The sequence below is a fragment of the Bos taurus genome, chromosome 10 (assembly GCF_002263795.3).
Source record: "Bos taurus isolate L1 Dominette 01449 registration number 42190680 breed Hereford chromosome 10, ARS-UCD2.0, whole genome shotgun sequence".
Lineage (NCBI taxonomy): Eukaryota > Metazoa > Chordata > Mammalia > Artiodactyla > Bovidae > Bos > Bos taurus.
The window spans coordinates 60,200,773-60,222,583 of NC_037337.1; the positions used below are offsets into that span (position 1 = coordinate 60,200,773).

Below are 21,811 nucleotides of genomic sequence, written 5' to 3' on the forward strand. Positions count from 1 at the left end.
TTGGGCAAGTTCAGTAACAGTTGAGGGGCTAACGGAAAAACCACCAACCCAACAGTCTCAAGGTGGTTTTTAACCCGGTTTTATAATTTTCTTTACTGGACCAAACAGTTTGTTTCTGTGATTCATATTATTAAAAGTTAATAACTATCACATTTTATATTTTGTAATTGAAAGATTAATCAAATCATTTGTGTTAACAGTTTAGTCTCAAATTCATGTCTACTATTATAAAACCAGTACTAGATTACTAGTGAGTTTTATATCTGACATTCTATATGCAGTTTCTTACAAAAGTAAACTATTTAGGCATTAAAGTTAGACCTGGAGATCACTTAAAAATGATACTAAGAATTGATAAGGAGCCATATATATATAAATATTTGTGTGTTGTGTATTTATGTGCATGTAGGGAATGTTGTAGCTATAAGAATGTGTGTATGTCTTTGTAAGAATTATCTGGCTTGAATGGTGAAACACTGTTCTTTGGAGCAGAGAACAGCAGATTCTTATATCTAGATTGGTGATGTAAATTTCTACCTGCTAATATCCTGATGTGACATTTCTGGCAGCGCTGGTTGTTCTGGTTTTCATGTGTACTCTTTGGTTGTAAAGTTTGCTGTGACTCAAGGTCACCTCATTATAGCTGTGGCCTGTCCAGGTACAATGTATATATGTTGCAGTTGGTGACATCATTCTGCACCAGTAGTCTGAAAATGCACGGAAGAGGAGTTATTTTATTCAGATGAGAAAACCTGGTTGGTACAGTAAGGAAGATAGCTGAAGTTCATCACAGAATCTCAGTGTAGAATTATCCTTTAAAGCTTTTCCATCAACTTCTACAGAATTTTCACTGACGGCACATCCAGTCTGTTTGTATCCCTCTCTTAAAAGGGCCTTTTCTGTCTTTGTATAGCTTTGACCATTAGACAGTTTGTCTACTGATTGATGCAAAGTGATCTTCTTTGCTCTGTTATCCTTTGGGTTAGCTTTTCTTCTGAGGCCAAAGCAGAGCAAATGCATCTCCTGTTTCCCATGACAACCTTTCTGATATTTGGCTCACTAAGTAGACTTGTCTCCAGAATCATCTCCAATTCCCTTTCTTTTCAAAGAGCTTCAACTTTGCTATCATTTCTTACAGTGGGTTGCTCCAAAGTCAAGCAATATTCTAAAAGGTATTTGACCAGCTTGAAGTGGAAGCATTATTACTGCAACCAAAGCTGGCACTAGTTTTCGGTGATTGTTGGTGCCTATTAATCTCATATTAACCTCATTTTCATTATTAGTGATCAGGACTGTGCCACATTTATCTCTGCATCTTGCTTGTTGTAGGACAGACCTTCCTGTCCTGTGTCACATGTGGACTTATGAGCATGCCTTCTTCATTTTCACTGATATATAAGCCTATAGGCCAATCAAATCAGAGGCTCTGGGGGATGGAGTCTATGCAGTGATATTAAAAAAAGAAATCCACCCATGTGTTTCTAATGAGCAAGCAGGTTAAGAATTACTGATGTTGTTATTCAGTTGCTAAGTTGTGTCCGATTCTTTGCGACCCCATAGACTACAGCACGCCAGGCTTCCCTGTCTTCCACTATCTCCCAGAGTTTGCTCAAGTTCATGTCCACTGAGTTCAAGAATCCCTGATGTAAGTTCTTAAGTAAAATACTGAGCACAACACAGTTGAGGACAGAGCCAGTGCCTTTTCACTAGATGCCTTCCAACAGGTTCCCATTGGGCCATAATCATTATGTCTTGTTGCCTTAGCTAGTTTCCAGTTTCTATAATTAGCTCTTCTGGCTGCCAACCCAATTTTTGTTTAATTGTGCTACATTATTGCTCTCTGTCTTAATTAGCAGAAAGCCTTTAAAGATATTAAATCTATTATAGTGCTGGTTTAGATAACTTATATGGAAGCAGAAGGTTGGAATGAATAATTGAACTTTAAAGATTGTTTTCCAAATCATGTTTCTATGATTCTTGCAAACCACATAGTCCTATACTGCAATATTTTAAACACTCTTGTATGCCAAATTCTGCAAAAACACCATTGTTATAAGCAAGACATTCTTGAGATTAGAAGCACAATAGACTGAACTTCATAATGTTTTGCAGAGAAAGCATTGTTCAGACTTTTCTAGGTGAGAAAAATAAGGTAAAGAAATGTTTGATTTTTTTTTTCTTCTCCCTCACTCTTTAATGTGGAAATGTTAATGAACCACACAAAGATGTTATGCTAAAAATGTGAAAAATCTGTACTTATGCTAGAACCTATCTTTCTTTGGCAAATGTACTTCTCTAAGTTATATACTGGAAATTACTTGTTTGTGTTGTGAATTGCTAACACTTATTACTAGCTCATGTTTGTTCTGATAAATGGAATTGCTTTCCCTTGACATATTATTTTGCATTTTGAAAATTGGGTTTATCAGACTTATATTGAGTAATTAGTAATTTTTATCATTTCATTAAATCCTTTAGAGATTTATAAAAGTATAAGATAGGATCTTAGCTCCTCAGGGATTTGTGGTCACCTTGAGATTTTAACATTATCTTATATAAAAAAAATAATAGCATAACACATTGTAATATTAAGTATAAAATTAAATGGTATTAGACTACAATTGGAGAAGGCAACGGCACCCCACTCCAGCACTCTTGCCTGGAAAATCCCATGGACAGAGGAGCCTGGTGGGCTGCAGTCCACAGGGTCCTGAAGAGTCGGACACGACTGAGAGACTTCACTTTCACTTTCACTTTCATGCATTGGAGAAGGAAATGGCAACCCACTCCAGTGTTCTTGCCTGGAGAATCCCAGGGACGGGGGAGCCTGGTGGGCTGCCGTCTACAGGGTCGCACAGAGTCGGACATGACTGAAGCGACTTAGCAGCAGCAGCAGCAGCAGCAGACTACAATTGGGACTTCTTCAGTGGTAAAGAATCCACCTGCCAATGCAGGAGATGCAGGAGACATGGGTTTGATCCCGGGGTCAGGAAAATCCCTTGGAGGAGGAAATGGTAACCCACTCTAGTATTCTTGCTTGGAGAACCTCAAGGACAGAGGAGCCGGCGGGCTACTGTCCATAGGGTTGCAAAGAGTAGAACATGACTGAGGGGCTGAGGACACAAACAGATTCACAGTTAACATTTTCATTATATCTGGGTAAAGAAGATAATTTTCTAAGAAGAGATGAATCTTTTAAAAATACGTTTATGTTAGTAATTCTCCAAGCCAGGTTTCAGCAATATGTGAACCGTGAACTTCCAGATGTTCAAACTGGTTTTAGAAAAGGCAGAGGAACCAGAGATCAAATTGCCAACATCCATTGGATCATTGAAAAAGCATGAGAGTTCCAGAAAAACATCTATTTCTGGTTTATTGACTATGCCAAAGCCTTTGACTGTGTGGATCACAATAAACTGTGGAAAATTCTTCAAGAGATGGGAATACCAGACCACCTGACCTGCCTCTTGAGAAACAGGTCAGGAAGCAACAGTTAGAACTGGACATGGAACAACAGACTGGTTCCAAATAGGAAAAGGAGTACATCAAGGCTGTATATTGTCACCGTGTTTATTTAACTTTTATGCAGAGTACATCATAAGAAATGCTGGGCTGGAAGAAGCACAGGATGGAATCAAGACTGCTGGGAGAAATATCAATAACCTCAGATATGCAGATGACACCACCCTTATGGCAGAAAGTGAAGAACTAAAGAGCTTCTTGATGAAAGTGAAAGAGGAGAGTGAAAAAATTGGCTTAAAGCTCAACATTCAGAAAACTAAGATCATGGCATCTGGTCCCATCACTTGATGGCAAATAGATGGAGAAACAGTGGAAACAGTGGTTCACTTTATTTTGGGGGGCTCCAAAATCACTGCAGATGGTGACTGCAACCATGAAATTAAAAGATGCATACTCCTTGGAAGGAAAGTTACGACCAACATAGACAGCATATTAAAAAGCAGAGACATTCCTTTGTCATAAAGGTCTGTCTAGTCAAGTCTATAGTTTTTCCAGTAGTCATGTATGGATGTGAGAATTGGACTATAAAGAAAGCTGAGCACCAAAGAATTGATGCTTTTTAACTGTGGTGTTGGAGAAGACTCTTGAGAGTCCCTTGGACTGCAAGGAGATCCAACCAGTCCATCCTAAAGGAAATCAGTCCTGGGTGTTCATTGGAAGGACTGATGTTGAAGCAGAAACTCCAATATTTTGGCCACCTGATGCGAAGAGCTGCCTCATTGGAAAAGACCCTGATGCTGGGAAAGATTGGGGGCAGGAGGAGAAGGGGACGACAGAGGATGAGATGGTTGGATGGCATCACCTACTCAATGGACATGGGTTTGGGTGGACTCTGGGAGTTGGTGATGGACAGGGAGGCCTGGCGTGCTGTGGTTCTTGGGGTCGTAAGAGTCGGACAAAACTGAGCAACTGAACTGATGTTAGTAATAAATATCTTTTGAAAAATATGAAAGTGATAAAATATCATGTTACGTTTATATAGTATAAAAATGGGCTAACTTGATTTGGAAACCTAATCCTTGTCTGAATTTGAGGAACCATTTGCTACGCAAAAAGGCAATTACCAATCCCCTTCAAGCCCATCTAAACCTAAACTGTTGGGAGAAGATGATGTAGTCATTCAGATGTTCTGGGTTATTCTGGAATTGAATGTTTTGATTATGAAAGGCAGTTGGATTTCTTTTTATTTAATTCAAATGTGAATTTTACATGTATTTATTAAACCTGAAAGTGTTTTGACACTAGGAATAGTTCTGAACTTATGCTTTATTAACAAATAATGATTAATTTTTGAATCTAGTCAGTCTCTATATGTTATTTTCTATGCAGAGGGTTAGTTTTCTTGCATTTTATAATTTTTAAAAAAGGGTTCCTCCTGTTCCTCTCCCTTTCTCTTCCTGCAAATTTCTGTGGAATTTCTGCCATAGTCTTTCTCCCCTGGCCCCCAACTTAATGCTTGACCTGGTCTTTTTATTTGCTTGAGCTTTAATTGAAAATGCATGAAGTATCTCTCATTTTTATTTTCATCCAATGTATTTTTCTAAGGATTGAAGGATAAATCCAAAAAAATATCTGCAGCTGAGTCAAAAGGACATTTTCTTTCTGTGGTCTAAGCCCTAGTTTAAGGCATTTCAGCGTTTTAGCTCTAATGTTGATTTGGGTCCATAGTCTCATGGTGAAATCAAGTATTAACTCGAGGTTCGTAATCTATAGTTGACAGATGGGACTTTTTTGGATTTATATTAATTTCACTAAATTATTTACACAGCTCTTTGAAAAAATACATGGACCCTTTCTTATACTACAAAGTTTTGTGCCTATCAAAACTTACAGGCTCTTTAGTACTCTGCTTCTTGAAGAGCAGTCTTCTACTCATCATCATCTCCTCCTCTAGAGCTTGTTAGAAATTCAGAATCTTGGCCTGCATCATGAGACTACTGAGTCAGAATCTGCATTTGAACAAAAGCCTCAAATGATTCATATACACACTTTGAGTTTCAGAAACACTGGACAGATCCTCTATTCTTATATCTGTTAGAAGTGCCCTGAAGGTTTTGGCAAAAGCAAATGAGGAAGAAAAATGCATTTAATTAGGAAGCACAGTGCTAGTACTTTCATACACATTATCTCATATGATCTTCCTGGTTGTGCAAGGTAAATATTACTACACATAATTTACAGATGGGAAAACTGACAATTGGAGGTTTTAAGATTTTTTTCAAGGTCACTTAGTTGGTAAAATGTAGACTCACCTTCCAGATTCAGGATTCCAATTTTCCTAGTACTCAATTATCTCTTGGGACACTTGGTATTTGCCCAAGTCCTTACTACTTGGATGGTTGTGGCTTTATGGTGAATATGATTTAGATTTGAAGCGAAAATGTCTCCAAGAACTCTTGACATCGAAACAAGGTTTGCAAGGAGGCTTTTTTTTTTTCTTTTTAAAAAAATTATTTTTAATTGAAGGATAATTGCTTTATGGTATTGTGTTGGTGTCTGCCAGACATCAACATGAATCAGCCATAGATATACCTACGTCCCCTCCCTCTTGAACCTCTCTCCCACCTCTCTCTAGGTTGTTACAGGGCCCCTGTTTGAGTTTCCTGAGTCACACAACAAATTCTCATTGACTATCTATTTTACATATGGTAATCCGTATGTTTCCAAAGGCTCTTTCTTAATCTCTGCATATGAAGTTGGAGGTTTGGTTTGTCCTCTTCCATGTGTAATTCTTCTTTATACAGCATGTCTGCCTTCCTCCTTCCCTTTCCTGCTGTTCTTGCCTTCTCCTTTGCAATAGTTCCTGTCATTGTTCTTTACAATAGTGTGTCTGTAATGAGTAAGAAGGCGTATGTAGAAAGTATCTCATGTAATTTTGCAACAGAAGCATGGCATATTTCAGTGGTATTTTCAGGGAAATGGTGGGGCTTAGTCACACATGCGAAATCCAGTTTGGATTCACAGAGTAGAGGGGGTACAATGTGATTAGCACTGTAGGTTGTGATAAACCCCTCCTTCAGTTACTGTGTATGCTAATAGTAAGTGAAGTGCTTTCAACTGAAGCTAGTTATGTGTGGACTATGCCCCATTTCCTGCTTTCAAGTTTCCTTCCCCAGATCTTACTCCCCATGTCTGCCTGGTGCTTTCTCGTTTCCAAGATCTTTCTCATAGGAAGGATGTACTTTTCATTTTGACATGTTATAAATTAATATATGTTGTCTTCCCTGGGTATTTGAGTTGTAATGGAGGACAGTGGCTAGAGAACAATGTTTGGTGCAAATTAATGCCTCTGTATCCCCCTTACCTACTACCCCATGCCTGAAACATTGCTAGGCAAATGGTAAGTGTGAACGTTTTTCTGGTAGAGGATTTCTCTGAATCATCGCAAACTTATTTATTTATTCATGCATTTATTTCACACCCCCAACTATTATTACAATTTTAAAAGTATTATTACAAATGAAATTTCTGAGGACAACAATTTTTGAGGGATTACTCTGCTCCTGGCACAGGGGTGAAGTACACAGAGGTGAGCACAACTCATCCTATCAGCCTTCAAGGAGCTAAACCACAGGCTGTTGAGGGCTTTGCTTCAGGTCTGGAACCATAACGTTTCCTAGAAGCCTGAGGGGTGCCACTGAAACTGTTTACCTCAGATTGGAAATTGAACCCACATGGCTGGAACTGGAACCCAGTCAAAACCCTGCTTGGGACTTGAACCCATGTGGCCAGGACTCAAACACAGCCAAAACCCATGGTACCTGGTTTTGAAACCTAATGAAGCTCAGGTTCTTGATGCCTTATCACAGAAAGAATTCAATGAGAGACAAAGTTGATAGGTAAGAAGTGGATTTATTCCGATTCAGAGAGAAGCACACTCCTCAGAGTTTGGGCCATTGCAGAGGGCAAGTGCAGGGGCAAAATGTGGCCCAAAGAATTGATGCTTTTGAACTGTGGTGTTGGAGAAGACTCTTGAGAGTCCCTTGGACTGCAAGGAGATCCAACCAGTCCATCCTAAAGGAGATCAGTCCTGGGTGTTCATTGGAAGGACCGATGCTAAAGCTGAAACTTCAATACTTTGGCCACCTCATGTGAAGAGTTGACTAATTGGAAAAGACTGATGCTGGGAGGGATTGGGGGCAGGAGGAGAAGGGGATGACAGAGGATGAGATGGCTGGATGGCATCACCGACTTTGGACATGGGTTTCGGTAGACTTAGGGAGTTGGTGATGAACAGGGAGGCCTGGTGTGCTGCGGTTCAGGGGGTCACAAAGAGTCAGACACAACTGAGTGACTAAACTGAACTGAATTATGTTTTAATGATAGAAAATGCTATTGAAGCCTCTCTCTTCCCCTATTCCATGTAGACAGGTTTCCTTCCATCTTTGCCAACTTCTCCCCTATTCTGTCTTCTCAACACCTTTATTCCCAAAGAAAAACCACTCAACAAACAAAAATCATAAAGCCAGGTAGTGTGGGTTTGTCTAAATTTAGGTTTATCAGCCTCCCCTGAATGAGAATGGGCTAAAGACCAGGAAAACCCAGGAATGTTGGAGGAGGACACCTCTGTGATCTGACCTGAGGTCCTTGTTGCCCCAGCATCCTCCAGAATATAGGAACTCAGAGCTACACACATTTCTCATCTGATCCTCAGGGTTTCAGGAGAAAATTGCATAGTTCCCCAGGGCTGGTGTTATTTGTGCAGAACCCTAGTATAAGAGATAGTCTTAGGAAGGATCATACTATTTGTAGTGTGTTATTATAACCCCTTGGCCCTTTGGGAAATTCTTCAGGGGTGCCTTCCTCATTAACTGGACTTTTCCACTGTGCCTTTGTTATTGTCATAAATGCTGAGGTCCTGCCTGAAGTTTGGCCTCGTTCCCAGACTGTACAACATGAACTGATTTTTAGTCTTAATAAACAAAGCAGTTTGTATGCACCGAGTTATCCAAAGATGCCCTTGTAGTTCAGCAATCAACTCCACGTCACCTCAAAGAAATGCCCACTCTGGTTGTCCAAAGCCTCTTAAGCCCTGGACTGAGATGAGCCAGTGAGCCAAAGCTTGGGCCTGTTCCCAGCAGATATCAGACCATCAAGGTGGAGGCACAGAAGAGCTTTGGAAAACCAGCACTAGGAGACAAACAAGTGCTTAGGGATGCCCTGGGAGAGTCCCACTGTAATACAACCTTTGATTTCTGTTTTCTTTTCTCTGCTTTTCTTTTGTTTTACCTCATATCTCTCTGGATAAATCATATACTGAATCTCTCTCCCTCTGTATAATTTTAAGAGTCTTTTTAGTCCTTTTTCAGATATCTTAAAAGAAAAGTTAACATTTTATCTGGAATGGTTTAAAAGTCTTCTATATTGTACATGTCTAAACACCCTGGAGACAAAAAAAATTAGTGTGATTAAATTAATCTCAGAGGGAAATTTAATGTGTTCCCTTGGTAATTGTCCAATATTAGCTTTTTGTAGATAAATTACTAGTCAGAAGCCACTTACTAGCTTTAGAATAGTCCTTCAGATGCTGGAACGCTAAACCAAAGCCTGAGAGTGGAAAACAGAGCAAGGTTTATGACACTGCCAGGCAGATTTGCTCTGAGGTGAGACTGAGGCCTTCCTGAAAGCTTGCTGCCACTGTCTGTTTCTGAGGCCTAGATGGGAAATAATGCTCCCTAGACAAGCCCTGTGATGCTCTCCCTAGACTGAAAAGACTGAGAGTGACTGCTCCAGCTGACTTAATTAGTGTGCATTGTCCACTGTGCTTTAGTTTAGGGAGGCTCTTTTCTTCACCCGTTGCAGAATGTTCTATGAGGATCAATGAGTTCATTGATCAAGAGGGAATCTAAAGATTCCTTGTTTCTTACTCATTTCTCAGGAAACACATACCATTAGGGAGAATACATAACTCCATGAAACATAGCTTTTATGAGCAATGCTTGCAACTGCTGTAAGCCTCAGTTTCTCCATCTGTAAAATGGACTGAAATTGTAACAGTTCACTGTTTTTTTCTCTTTTAAAGATCACCTGAGATGATGTATGTACAGTGCTTAGCATAGTGCTTGTCATATGTACACCTGTTATCTGGTGTTATTGGGAGACACAGAAACACCATCATAGACATAGTCATGCATGTCCATTTTGTGTCTAAGTCTTGATGACACATACTCAGTCTCTCAGTTGTATCCCACTCTTTGTGACCCCATAGAATGTAGCCCTCCAGGCTCCTTTGTCCATGGAATTTTCCAGGCAGGAATACTGGAGTGGGCTTCCATTTTCTTCTCCAAGGGATCTTCCCAATCCAGGGATCGAACCTACATCTCTTGAGTCTCCTGTGTTGCCAGGCAGATTCTTTACCACTAGTGCCACATGGGAAGCCCTTCATGACACATGGGCCACACTCATTTCCTTTGACCATGACGGTGTTTCGTCTGACAGTCTTCAAACTTTTTGAATATGGGTCTTGTAAAAAGAAAACCTTCCCAATATTCTTTTATATATATATATATATATATATATATATATATATATATAATTATAATACTTGGGCATCCCTGGTGGCTCAGATGGTAAAGAATCTGCCTGCAGAGCAGGAGACCTGAGTTCAATCACTGGGTCTGGAAGATCCCCTGAAGGGCATGGCAACCCACTCCAGTATTCTTCCCTGGAAAATTCCACGGAGTGAGGAGTCTTACATATATATGTATTTATATAGATGTATTCATGTATATGTTTATATGAATATGTGTATTGTTGTTGTTTAGTTGCTAAGTTGTGTTCAACTTTTTTGTGATCCTTTGAACTGTAGCCTGCCAGGCTCCTCCGTCCATGGGATTCTACAGGCAAGAATACTGGAGTGGGTTGCCATTTCCTTCTCCAGGGGATCTTCCTGACCCAGGGATCAAACCCATGTCTCCTTCATGGACAGGTGGATTCTCTACCACTGAGCCACCAAAGAAGTCCATGAATGTGTATACATATATAATAAAGACAATCTGTACTTTGAACATTAGGAACCATTTTTTTGGGAAACCCTAACTTTTGAATATTTTGTTAAAATATATATGGGAGTGTGTGTGTGTATACACACACACACACACACACACACACATATATGTTTTATTTTATTTTCTGCTATCCTGAAGCACTGTTTGGGGCATCCCTGGGGGACAGGTGCCCCAGCATTCTTAACAGGTAGTGAAATCTTGAGGTTGCATTAACCTGGAAAGCCAAACAAGCAGCTTCTTAAAGCGACTCTTGTCAGGAAAGGTGCTCCTGCTCTGTTGCTCACTGTTCTCTGGCACTGATCACTTACTTATTTTGTGTTATCAGTTTACAAGTTTATTGTCTGCCTCTCTCCCTACATCTAAAGTGCAAACTTCCTCTCAGAGGGTAGGGTCTTTGTTTATTCACACCGGTAGTCCTGGCTCCATGATCCAGTGCCTGACACATAGAAGACCCTAAATTAAATGTAAAGATAAAGGTTCGGGGACATATCCCTTCGTTCTTTCCCTCCCATACATGCTTTTGTTCGTGGTGGGGAGCCCAAGCTTAGGAGAATGTTCTGAAGCTGCTCATAGTGGTGGTGTTGGTGCTGATGATAAGGATTTAGCGGTTCTCAGTAAAGCCTCATCTGTGTGTTGACCCTCCGTCCATAGTTATCACTTCTCCATTCCTTCCAAATAGGAACGCTGTGGGCTCCTCACTGGGCAACTTTTGACTAATACTGAGGAGTTGTGGTTCTCCCTGGTACCAGTGAGGCGCCAGACGCCGGATCTCCACGCCCGCCCGCTTGCCCCATACATGCATTCTTTTGGGATCTTTGCATAAACATGGGCGTTTCACATATTTCCGTGTGATGCAAATGCCTTTAGGCCACTTCCTTTTTAATGCAAGTAGTCTGTGGACACAGTCTCTTTTTGGTTTTCATTTTATGGTTTAAAGATAATCTCTCCCTTAGGAGTCAGGGCTATTTCTCTCTCTGGAATCCAGGATGTACTATAACAATACTATATCTGCCTCCTCTTCTGGTAAGAAAAATAGGCTTTCTCCCTTCAAGATCCTGATAGTTACTTTTTATAACTGTCATGGAATAAAAATGTTTCATCAAATTTGGGAAGATCTTTTGCTAGTGCTTAAACTTTGGTACTCATTGCGAAAGTTCCTAGGGTTTGGCCTGTGGGATTCACAGATGCAGGCAGTGTCCCCAGACAAACCACCAAACGCGGTTAGGCTCAGCCTTCCATGACTCACTCTTTAAGGCAAATATAGAGATAAAAGTAAATTATTATATAAAAATGTAAACTGATCTTTTATATATTATGAAGACTCTTACCTGGGATTTGATTGATTGGGAGTAAAAGAAAAATCAACTCAAATTAACATAGACAATATAAGACATGGACAGATCATATAACTAAAGAGTTCAGAGGTAGGGTTCTTCTCAGAAGAGGCTTGCTTTGGTTTCATTCTCAGTGTTTCTTGGCCCTGCATCTTCAGTGTAGAATTTGTTCTTGGCAGCCTCCTCCATTCACGGTCCCAAATGCTGTCAGTGACTCCTAAGGCTACTTTCTTCCAGGTTGGACTTCAGTAGGAGAGAAAAAGCCTATATTGCCAGCAAATTCCCAAAACTGATACATTAGTAAGACTTTAATCACATGATGTAGGTCATGTGCCAATCCTTGAATTCAAATTTGTAATTAGAAGGGTGGGGCATGTAATTGATTTAAACTAATCTGGCAACCCACTCCAGTATTCTTGCCTGGCGAGTCCCAGGGACAGAGGAGCCTGGTGGGCTGCCATCTATGGGGTCTCACAGAGTCGGACACGACTGAAGCGACTTAGCAGCAGCAGCAGGCCTGACCTTGGAGTTATGGTTCGGAGTTGAGTCAATCTAGATCACAGGACTAAGAAATTTGGGGCACTGTTAGCTGAGGTAAAGGGGGAAATACTTGTTATACTTGGTATTGAAACAGGACTGGGTTGGGAACACTGAGGTTGGTTTTTTATTTTTACTTTTTGTATCTGTTATGTCTTGCACTCTTCAAATATTAGAGTTTCCATTTTTGGTTATGGTAGCCATTATTGATGTCTGTTAGTGTTTCTGGCTTTCCGCCTTATGGACACATGGTTACTCTTTCTGGTCTATTAGCTGTGAGCATTTCCGTTGAAGCATTAACTTGTGGGTGTGAGACTATTCAGAGTGTTCTCTTTGCCTCCATTAATGCAACTGGAAGTGTTTGAGATGGTGGTTGGTCCATTATAAGTAACTATGTTGAGCAGATCTCCCTGCTGGCTCATGCTAGACAAGTAGTATGAGTAAAAACAAACCCTTATTATGCTAAACCATGAAAATTCTGAAATTGTTGGTTACTGTGGCATAACTGGTTTATCCTGTCTAGGACACTGGATTTCCTAAACCCATTTGGGTTATTTGAGGGTTGGTCACAAATATCTTGTATATTTATAATTTTTTTTCAACTTAACAAAATTGCTTTCATGTCTATGATACCATCTTATCTGCACAATGATTGTATAAATGTAATGAGAAATATTATTACTCCATTTTGCCAGTGGAATAATTGAGGCGAACTCCTGAAATGCTCTGTCTGCTAGTTTAGCAGTATCTGCTACTTTCTATTTGCTTTGTTTTCTTAAGCAATATGATTACACGATAAAATCAGATTATAAAAAATTATGTTTTTCATTTTATGAATATTTTATTTGATGGCCCCTTCTTGAAGAATTTGTCATTTTCTTACTTTATTCTTCCCCTCCACCAAGTAGTCAGTGTTAAAGACTTTTGCTGCTTCTGTTGGAGAGCTAAATTAAGGGAGTGGTTAGCTAAACTATTTGCCTGCATTGAGCTTTGAGAGGGACTGAATGGAGTTCAGGGAAGCTGTGGTTCTACACTAGACAGTAGGTAAACGGGGCTCCTGCTGAGGAGGTGGACTCAAGAGGAGAGGGTCGGCATATAGTGTTTCTTCTGGTCGGAAAATGACGGCAGGCCAGAAATAGAGTATAGGAGAAAGCAAGGGCTGATTGCTCTGAAAGCAGAAGAGACATCTGCTTTGCAATGAATTGGGGAAGCACAGTGGTAGCTCAGTTGGTAAAGCGTCTGCCTACAATGCAGGAGACCCGGTTTGATCCCTGGGTCAGGAAGATCTCCTGGAGAAGGAAATGGCACCCCACTCCAGTACTCTTGCCTCGAAAATCCCATGGACAGAGGAGCCTGATAGGCTACAGTCCATGGGGTTGCAAAGAGTCGAACATGACTGAGTGACTTCACTTCACTTAGTGGTAAAGAGAATGGGCTTTGGAAGCAGAGAGACTTGATTCAAATCCTGGTTCTACTACTTATAAGCTGTGCAATCTTGTGTGAACTACTTAATATTGCTGTATTAATATCTTGGATTTCCCTTCTATAGAAGGGGGATAATAGTACCTATTTCATAAGGATGTTGCTCTTAGAACAGTACACATAGTAAGAGCTTAATCAATACCAGAAACTATTATTATTTCATTGCCACCCTTCTGCCACCATCCCAGTCTAAGCCATCCATCATCTCTCATCTGTAAATAATTGAAAGACCTTCTCACTGGTCTTCTCACATCTATTCTTTGTCATCACCATCTTTGTCCCAGCCGCCTCCCACTGCCCCTTGTAGTTAGGGTAATCTTTTAAAATTAGAACCTCATCAGGATTACTTAAGACTTTACAGTAAAGACTAAAATCTGTAGTATTGATTGTGAGAAACTCCTCTAATTACCGTTTGTGCTGACCTCTCTAGCTTCATAGTCCCTCTTTTACATCCTCAGGTGTGCCACCTTTGCTCATCTCAGGGCCTTTGTTTTACTGTATTTCAGAGAAGCAGTGCCTTTCCCTCATTCTGATGTTGCCTTCCAGGTGGAAAGGTCTCTACTGGGGCGATGTTTCTCTGTCCACCCCTTTTCTCACTCTGCCCCATGATGTGGACTTATTTCCCTGATGCATCCGTCTTGGGTAAATATCTGAGCTGCTTCAGCTCAGCTTTGCCCTCTTCCTCTGGGAAGTGAGCTTCCTAAAGGAAGCAGGTGGTTCCTGATGCTTTTCTAGGGACAAGCTCTTTCTTACCATGTGGAAGGTCTGTCCTGGTCCCAGATTACTTATGTCTGTGTGGTTAAACCTACCTCATTGTGGGGTCAGTTGACTAGTCCACTTGGCTAACAGACTAAAGCCGTGACTTCCAGCCTGATGTCTGTCAGCACGAAAGAAGCTCTACAGATTCCCTCCATGTACTCCCATCTCCTTGGTTTCTTTCTCATCCACTTCCTCCTCCTTTCTTCCAAGTTGGGTTATTTCTAGTGGTCCTTGGTAGAAAAGTAGTGCAAAGAGGATAGTGGAGAAGCTCTTCCATGCTATATTATAGAATGAGTTGTCCACTATAACAGTTAGCCAATAGGCTGGCTCAAGGAAATGGCCAAATATCACAGTCTAACTAATGGTCACATTCTTGGATAGGGCAGTAGAAATGGAAGCATTGTTTTTCCTTTTTTTTATTGAAAAACAAAGGTAAATGGGTGTGGAGATTCTCCAGGAGGGGGAGCCCTCGTTCCTTGTTCCCAGTCAGCTATGTGTGTTTGCATCATCTGTGACTAAGTCACAACAAAGCCAGTAGAACAAACACCATCATTGCTATAAGTCAATTTAAACAGAATTGTCACAGTCCCCATTTGGTATTATCACTCTATCCCATACAGTTTACCCTTCACCTTTGTGGAATTCAGTTTTATAGGAGAATTTATAATTCCTGTCAGGGTTTATAATGTGGGCCCAGCAAATGTTCTGTCTATCCTTTTAGTAAGATACAGGCTTAACTTCTATTTTAGTTTCAACTTAGCAGGAAAATGTAAAATGGAATTAGGAACATGTGAATCTTTTGGTTAACTGTGTTTTCTCCTTAGCTGCTTTCTTTCCCATTAGTTTTCCAAGTCCCTTTTTTTTTTTTTAGAAAAACGTGTTGTGATCAACAGCTCTTCCTTCCCAGTCAAGTTTTTGGATAGAAAACTCAGTGCAAAATAGTGATCATCAGCTTACAGACAGTTTTCAGCACAGTGCGATTCATCAGTCCAGTGAAGCTGCAAATCCTTCTCTGGACACTTCTTTTACTCTCCCACAACTTGTTTCATAGAGCTGGATGCATTGATTCCTGGTAAATGTTAAAAATGGTCATTTAACAGATGATAGTATTTTCTTTGGGGTCCCCTGATAGGTCAGTTGGTCAGGAATCCACCTGCAATGCAGGAGACCCCAGTTTGATTCCTGGGTCCAGAAGATCCACTGGAGAAGGGATAGGCTACCCACTCCAGTATTCTTGAGCTTCCTTTGTGGCTCAGCTGGTAAAGAATCTGCCTGTAATGCAGGAGACCTGGATTTGATCCCTGGGTTGGAAAGATCTCCTGGAGAAGGAAAAGGGTACCCACTCCAGTATTCTTGGGCTTCCCTTGTGGCTCAGCTGGTAAAGAATCCACCTGCAATGCAGGAGACATGGATTCAATCCCTAGGTTGGGAAGATCTCCTGGAGAAGGGAAAGGCTACCCACTCCAGTATTCTGGCCTGGAGAATTCCATGGACTGGATAGTCCAGGTAGTAGTGATTACTAGGCATCATTGTAGGTTCATTTAAAACAAGCCACATGGGAGGAGGCTCCAGTCAAGATGGGAGAATAGAAAGATGAAGAGCTCACCTCCTCCACAAATATATCAAAACTATATCCACATGTGGAACCATTCTCATGAAATAACTGCTGAACATTGGCAGAAGATCTCAGAATGTCAAAATTGCAAGAAAGATCACCACATACTTGGGTAGGGTGAAAGAAAAAAGAGAATCAGGATGGGATCCCTGGAAGGGAGCTGTGAAAGAGGAACCATTTCCTCACCCTGGGAAGCCCTTCAAATGTGGGGAGATCAGCTGGGACAGAGAGGGAGCTTCAGGGGCTCGAGGAGAGTACAGCAGCTGGTTTGTGGCAAGAACAGAGAGGGACCAGTACAGGAAGCCTGTGTCACTTCCCTGGTATCCCCAGCCCTAGACATGCATCTGATGGTGTGTGGCGGTGCTGAGTGCCGAAATGTGAGCTTCAAAGGACAGAGCTGCACGGAGACAGCCTGAAGGGGACGGAGTGTGGTACAGGCTGCAACCAAGGAGTACATGCATACTCCCAGCCTACCAAGGAAGTGAAGGGCTATTGTTAGTGGGTGCATGAAGATTGCCATAGCAGCCCCATTATTGGTATGCTCACAGTGGGTGTGGCTCCACCTTTGTGAGCTCTGGGAGTGTGTAAGAGCCAGTGGATTGCCCACATGTGGAGGTGGGGCTGAAATCGGAGCTGATTTGTAGGTGTTACATGATGTAGGAAGAAGGGCTGAAACTGAGCCCTCTCCCCATGGCTTTGTAATCCACATATTTACCCCCCAGCCACTGGTGCCTTTGTAAACTCAGTGCTGCAGGACATCCGAGCGGACTGTGGGTGCTCCCATGGCTTGGGCAGTTCTGACATTAGTAGCTGTGGGCTTTGCTGGCAGGCACATGCACGCTGGGGTGGGTCTGGGTCTGGGCTGCTTGCATAGCTTACACAGCAAGTCCAGGTGCACAACTACTGTGGTCCTGGTACCTGACTTAAGTGGAGCTGCCCCTACAGATCTGTGCTGGTGGCTTTGTGAATATAGCTCCGGAGGAACACCAGGGCCAACCATTCCCATGGTTGAGGTGGAACTGTGTACTTTGTAAGCCTGTATCACAGGTAACAGGTGACACCATAGAATGTACTCTCTGGTGGACAGTTCTGGAGGAAGAGGTATACTCAGTGGCTCCTCCCATAACTCTGCTGCTGCTACTATTAAGTCACTTCAGTCTTGTCCGACTCTGTGTGATCCCATAGACGGCAGCCCACACGGCTCCCCCGTCCCTGGGATTCTCCAAGCAAGAAAACTGGAGTGGGTTGCCATTTCCTTCTCCAATGCATGAAAGTGAAAAGTGAAAGTGAAGTCACTCAGTTGTGTCCTACTCTTAGCAGCCCCATGGCCTGCAGCCTACCAGGCTCCTCCGTCCATGGGATCTGCCAGGCAAGAGTACTGGCATTTTGCCATTGCCTTCTCCAAAGACCTGCCTATTTCATATCACAGCTCAGAAATGGATCTGGGGGCTTTTACGACAACAACTGTGGAGCAGGCCCTGTCCCCAACAGGACTGTGACAACCATAGAGCAAAGAGAAGACCCTGCTCAATATCCAGTGCAGGCTTTTGTCATCACCACGCCAGTCATATGTTCTACCAAAGAGATAACAAACAGCACACCCTGAGGAAACATGTGGCAGGCATCTGTACTGAAAACAGCACATGCAGCCAAAAACATTAGACTCTTGTACACTACACAGGAACACTCCCACAGAAAAACAGCTCTCCAAGACCACAGTAGACCACGGTAGCTTCTCCTAAATTCATAGAGTAAGAGAAATGTAAGTAATATGAAGAAGCAGAGGAACCATTCCTAATTAAAAGATCAAGAGAATTCCCCTGAAAGAAACAGTGAAACAGACGTTTCCAGTCTAATAGTCTCTGAGTTAAAATAAAAAGAGAAAATAAAAATAACAAAGGAATTAAAAAAGACTATTGATAGAAATGCAGATTATTTTAAAAAGGAACTAGAAACTATGAAGAGGAACCAAGAAAAATTAGAAAGCTCATTTTGGTGAGAGGAAAACTGAGTGAAAGGCAATAAATAGCAAACTGAATAATGCAAAAAAGTAAGTAAGTGATCTGAAAGATAAAATAATGGAAATCATCTAATCATAATAGCAGATGGGAAGATAAAAAAAAGAAAACAATATTCAAGATCTATGTAATATTCCCTGGTGGCTCAGATGATAAAGAATCCACCTGCAATGCAGGAGACCCAGGTTTAATCTCTGGATCAGGAAGATCCTCTGGAGAATGGAATGGCTATCCACTCTAGTATTCTTTTTTTTTGAATTCTTTAAAAATTGGAGGATAATTGCTTTACAGAATTGTGTTGCTTTCTGCCAAACACTCCAATATTCTTGCCTGGAGAATTCCCTGGACAGAGGAGCCTGGTGGCTACAGTCCGCTTATTGGGATTGCAAAGTCAGACATGACTAAGCAACTAATACTTTTACTTTCACACTTTTTCATGGAATAATATAAAGCATGTCAATCTACACATCATAGGATCCTGGAAGGAGAAGAAAGATAAAAAGGGATCAAAAACATATTTGAAGAAATTATGGCTTAAAAGTATGAAACCTAAAGGAAACAGAATTCCAGTTATAGGAAGCGTAGAGGGTCCAAAACAGTATGAACTGAACAGAACTACACCAAGACACATTGTAATTAAAATGGCAAAAGTTAAAGGGAAGATTCTAAGGCATCAAGAAAAAAACAAGTTATTAATAGTTACAAAGGAATCTCCATAAGGCTTTCAGCCTATTTCTCTACAGAAACATTGCATGTCAGAAGGGAGTGGCAAGATATATTCAAAGTTCTGAAAGGGAAAAACCTGCAACCCAGGACACTCTACCCTGCAAGATTATCCTTTAGAATAGAGGAGATATAAAGAATTTCACAAGGAAGCAAAAACTAAAAGAATATAGCAATACTAAACCTATTCTAAAATAAAATATTGAAAGGTTTTCTCTAAATAGAAAACAAGTAAGAATCTATAGGAAAGAGAAAATTACAACTGGGAAATAAGTCACTTAAATAAAGCCAGTACAGAAGTTAAAAAAAAAATTTTTTTTATGAAAGTTATGATAACCACAATGAACTGCAAAGAAAAAACATGAAGATATTAAAAAAGGGCATCAAAATAACAAAATGTGGTGGGGGAGAATAATAGAATGTAAAGAAAATGTATATTTTTTTAAAAAGAATGTGTTTGAGCCTATGTGACTACAAATTTAAAGCAACTAGATATAGGAATGTGTTAATATACTTTAAAAAGAAGGTAACCACAAATTAGAAACATACAATAGATTCACAAAAACCAAAAAGAAGAGAACACAGATATAATATAAAGGAAAACCATCTCACCATAAAAGGAAAAGCAAAAAGGCAAAGAAAGGAACCATAAGAAATGAAATATCAACTGGAAAACAAGGTTTAAAATGGCAATAAATATATATTTATCAATAATTACCTTAAATGTCAATGAAATAAATAATTCAATCAAAAGACTTAAAGTGGCAGATTGGTTAAAAAGACAAGAGTCTACAATATGCTGCCTAGAAGAGACCTACTTAATAGGGCAAAAAAATACACATAGGTTGAAAGTGAAGGGATGGAAAAAGGCATTTAATGCAAATAGAAATGACAAGAAAGTGGGGGTAACAATACTCATGAGACAAAATAGACTTTAAAGCAAAGTCCATAAAGAAAGAAGGACTCTATATAATGATAGAAGGATCAATGTAAGAAGAGGATAGTATATGCATTAACATATTCACCTAATATAGGAGCACCCAAATACATAAAATGAATATGCTGCTGCTAAGTTGCTTCAGTCGTGTCCTACTCTGTGCGACCCCATAGACGGCAGCCCACCAGGCTCCCCCGTCCCTGGGATTCTCTAGGCAAGAACACTGGAGTGGGTTGCCATTTCCTTCTCCAGTGCATGAAAGTGAAAAGTGAAAGGGAAGTCACTCAGTCGTGTCCGACTCTTTGCGACCCCATGGACTGTAGCCCACCAGGCTCCTCTGTCCGTGGGATTTTCCAGGCAAGAGTACTGGAGTGGGGTGCCATTGCCTTCTCCAAAAAAAAAAAAAAAAAGATCATATACCACCATTAAGTTGGATTCATCACAGGGTCACAAGGATGGTTTAAAATACACAGAATCAATGTATGATACACCACACCAATAAAAGAAAATACAAAAACCACATGGTCATCTCAATAAATAAAGGAAAAGCATTTGATAAAATTCAACATCCATTCATGATAAAAACTCTTACCAAAGTGGGCATAAGGGAAACATATCTCAATGTAATAAAGGCTATTTATGACAAGTCCATAGCCAAAAGTACATTCTATGGTGAAAAGCTAAAAAGCCTTCCTGCTAAAACATAGAACAAGACAAGGATACTCACTCTCACTACTTCTATTCAGTGTAGTACCGGAAGTCCTAGCCACCACAGTCAGATAGGAAAAAGAAATAAAAGCTATTCAAATTGGTAGAAAAGAGGTAAAATTGCCATTATACACAGATGACATGATGCTAAGACTCTGCACACAAACTATTAGAATGGATAAATAAATTTAACAAGGTAGCAGGATGCAAGATTAACACACAGAAATTGGCTACATTTCTTTACACTTTCAATGAAATATCAGAAAGGGAATGCAAAAAAAATAATCCTTTTTAAAATTGTATCCAAAAATACTTAGGAATAAACCTCACCAAGGAGGTGAAAGACAGATGCTTAGAACTATAAAATATTGATAAAGGAAATTAAAGATGATTCAAAGAAATGGAAAGGTATCCCAGGCTCTTGGATTGGAAGAATTAACATCAAAATGACTATACTACCCAAAAACAACCTACAGATTTAGTGTGATCCCTGTCAAATTACCTATGGCATTTTTCACAGAAATAGAAAAAATAATCCTAAAATTTATATGGAACCATAAAAGACCCAGAATTACCAAAGGAATTCTGAGGAAAAAGAACAAAGCAGGAGGAATAACCCTTCCAGACTTCAGACAGTACCACAAAATGACAGTAATCAAAACAGCATGGTATTGACACAAAAACTGACATATGGATCAGTGCAACAGAATAGAGAGCTCAGAAATAAACCCACACACCTATGGTCAATCAATCTTTGACAAAAACAAAAGTATATAATGGAGAAAAGAGTCTCTTCAACAAATAGTGTTGGGAAAGCTGGACATAAATCAATAAAGTTAGAAAACACCCTCACATCATGCTCAAAATGGCTTAAAGACCTGAATATAAGGCAAAACCAATACAATATTGTAAAGTAATTAGCCTCTAATTAAAATAAATAAATTTAAATAAAAAAAAACATGACACCATAAAACTTCTAGAGGAGAATTCTCTGACATAAATTGTACAAGTGTTTTCTTAGATCAGTCTCCCAAAGCAATAGAAATAAGACAAAAATTAAAAAATGGGATCTAATCAAACTTAAAAACTTTTGCACAGCCAAAGAAACCATAAACAAAAAGAAAAGACAGTCTATGGACTGGGAGAAAATATTTGGAAATGATGCAACT

The 21,811-nt window shown here is 40.2% G+C and overlaps 1 protein-coding gene across 7 annotated transcripts in view; it reads left to right on the forward strand.

Moving 5' to 3' along the window:
* ATP8B4 (ATPase phospholipid transporting 8B4 (putative)) overlaps window positions 1–21,811 on the forward strand; it is a 342,280-nt gene that overhangs the window by 110,692 nt on the left and 209,777 nt on the right. The gene's annotated exons all lie outside the window — the stretch shown is intronic.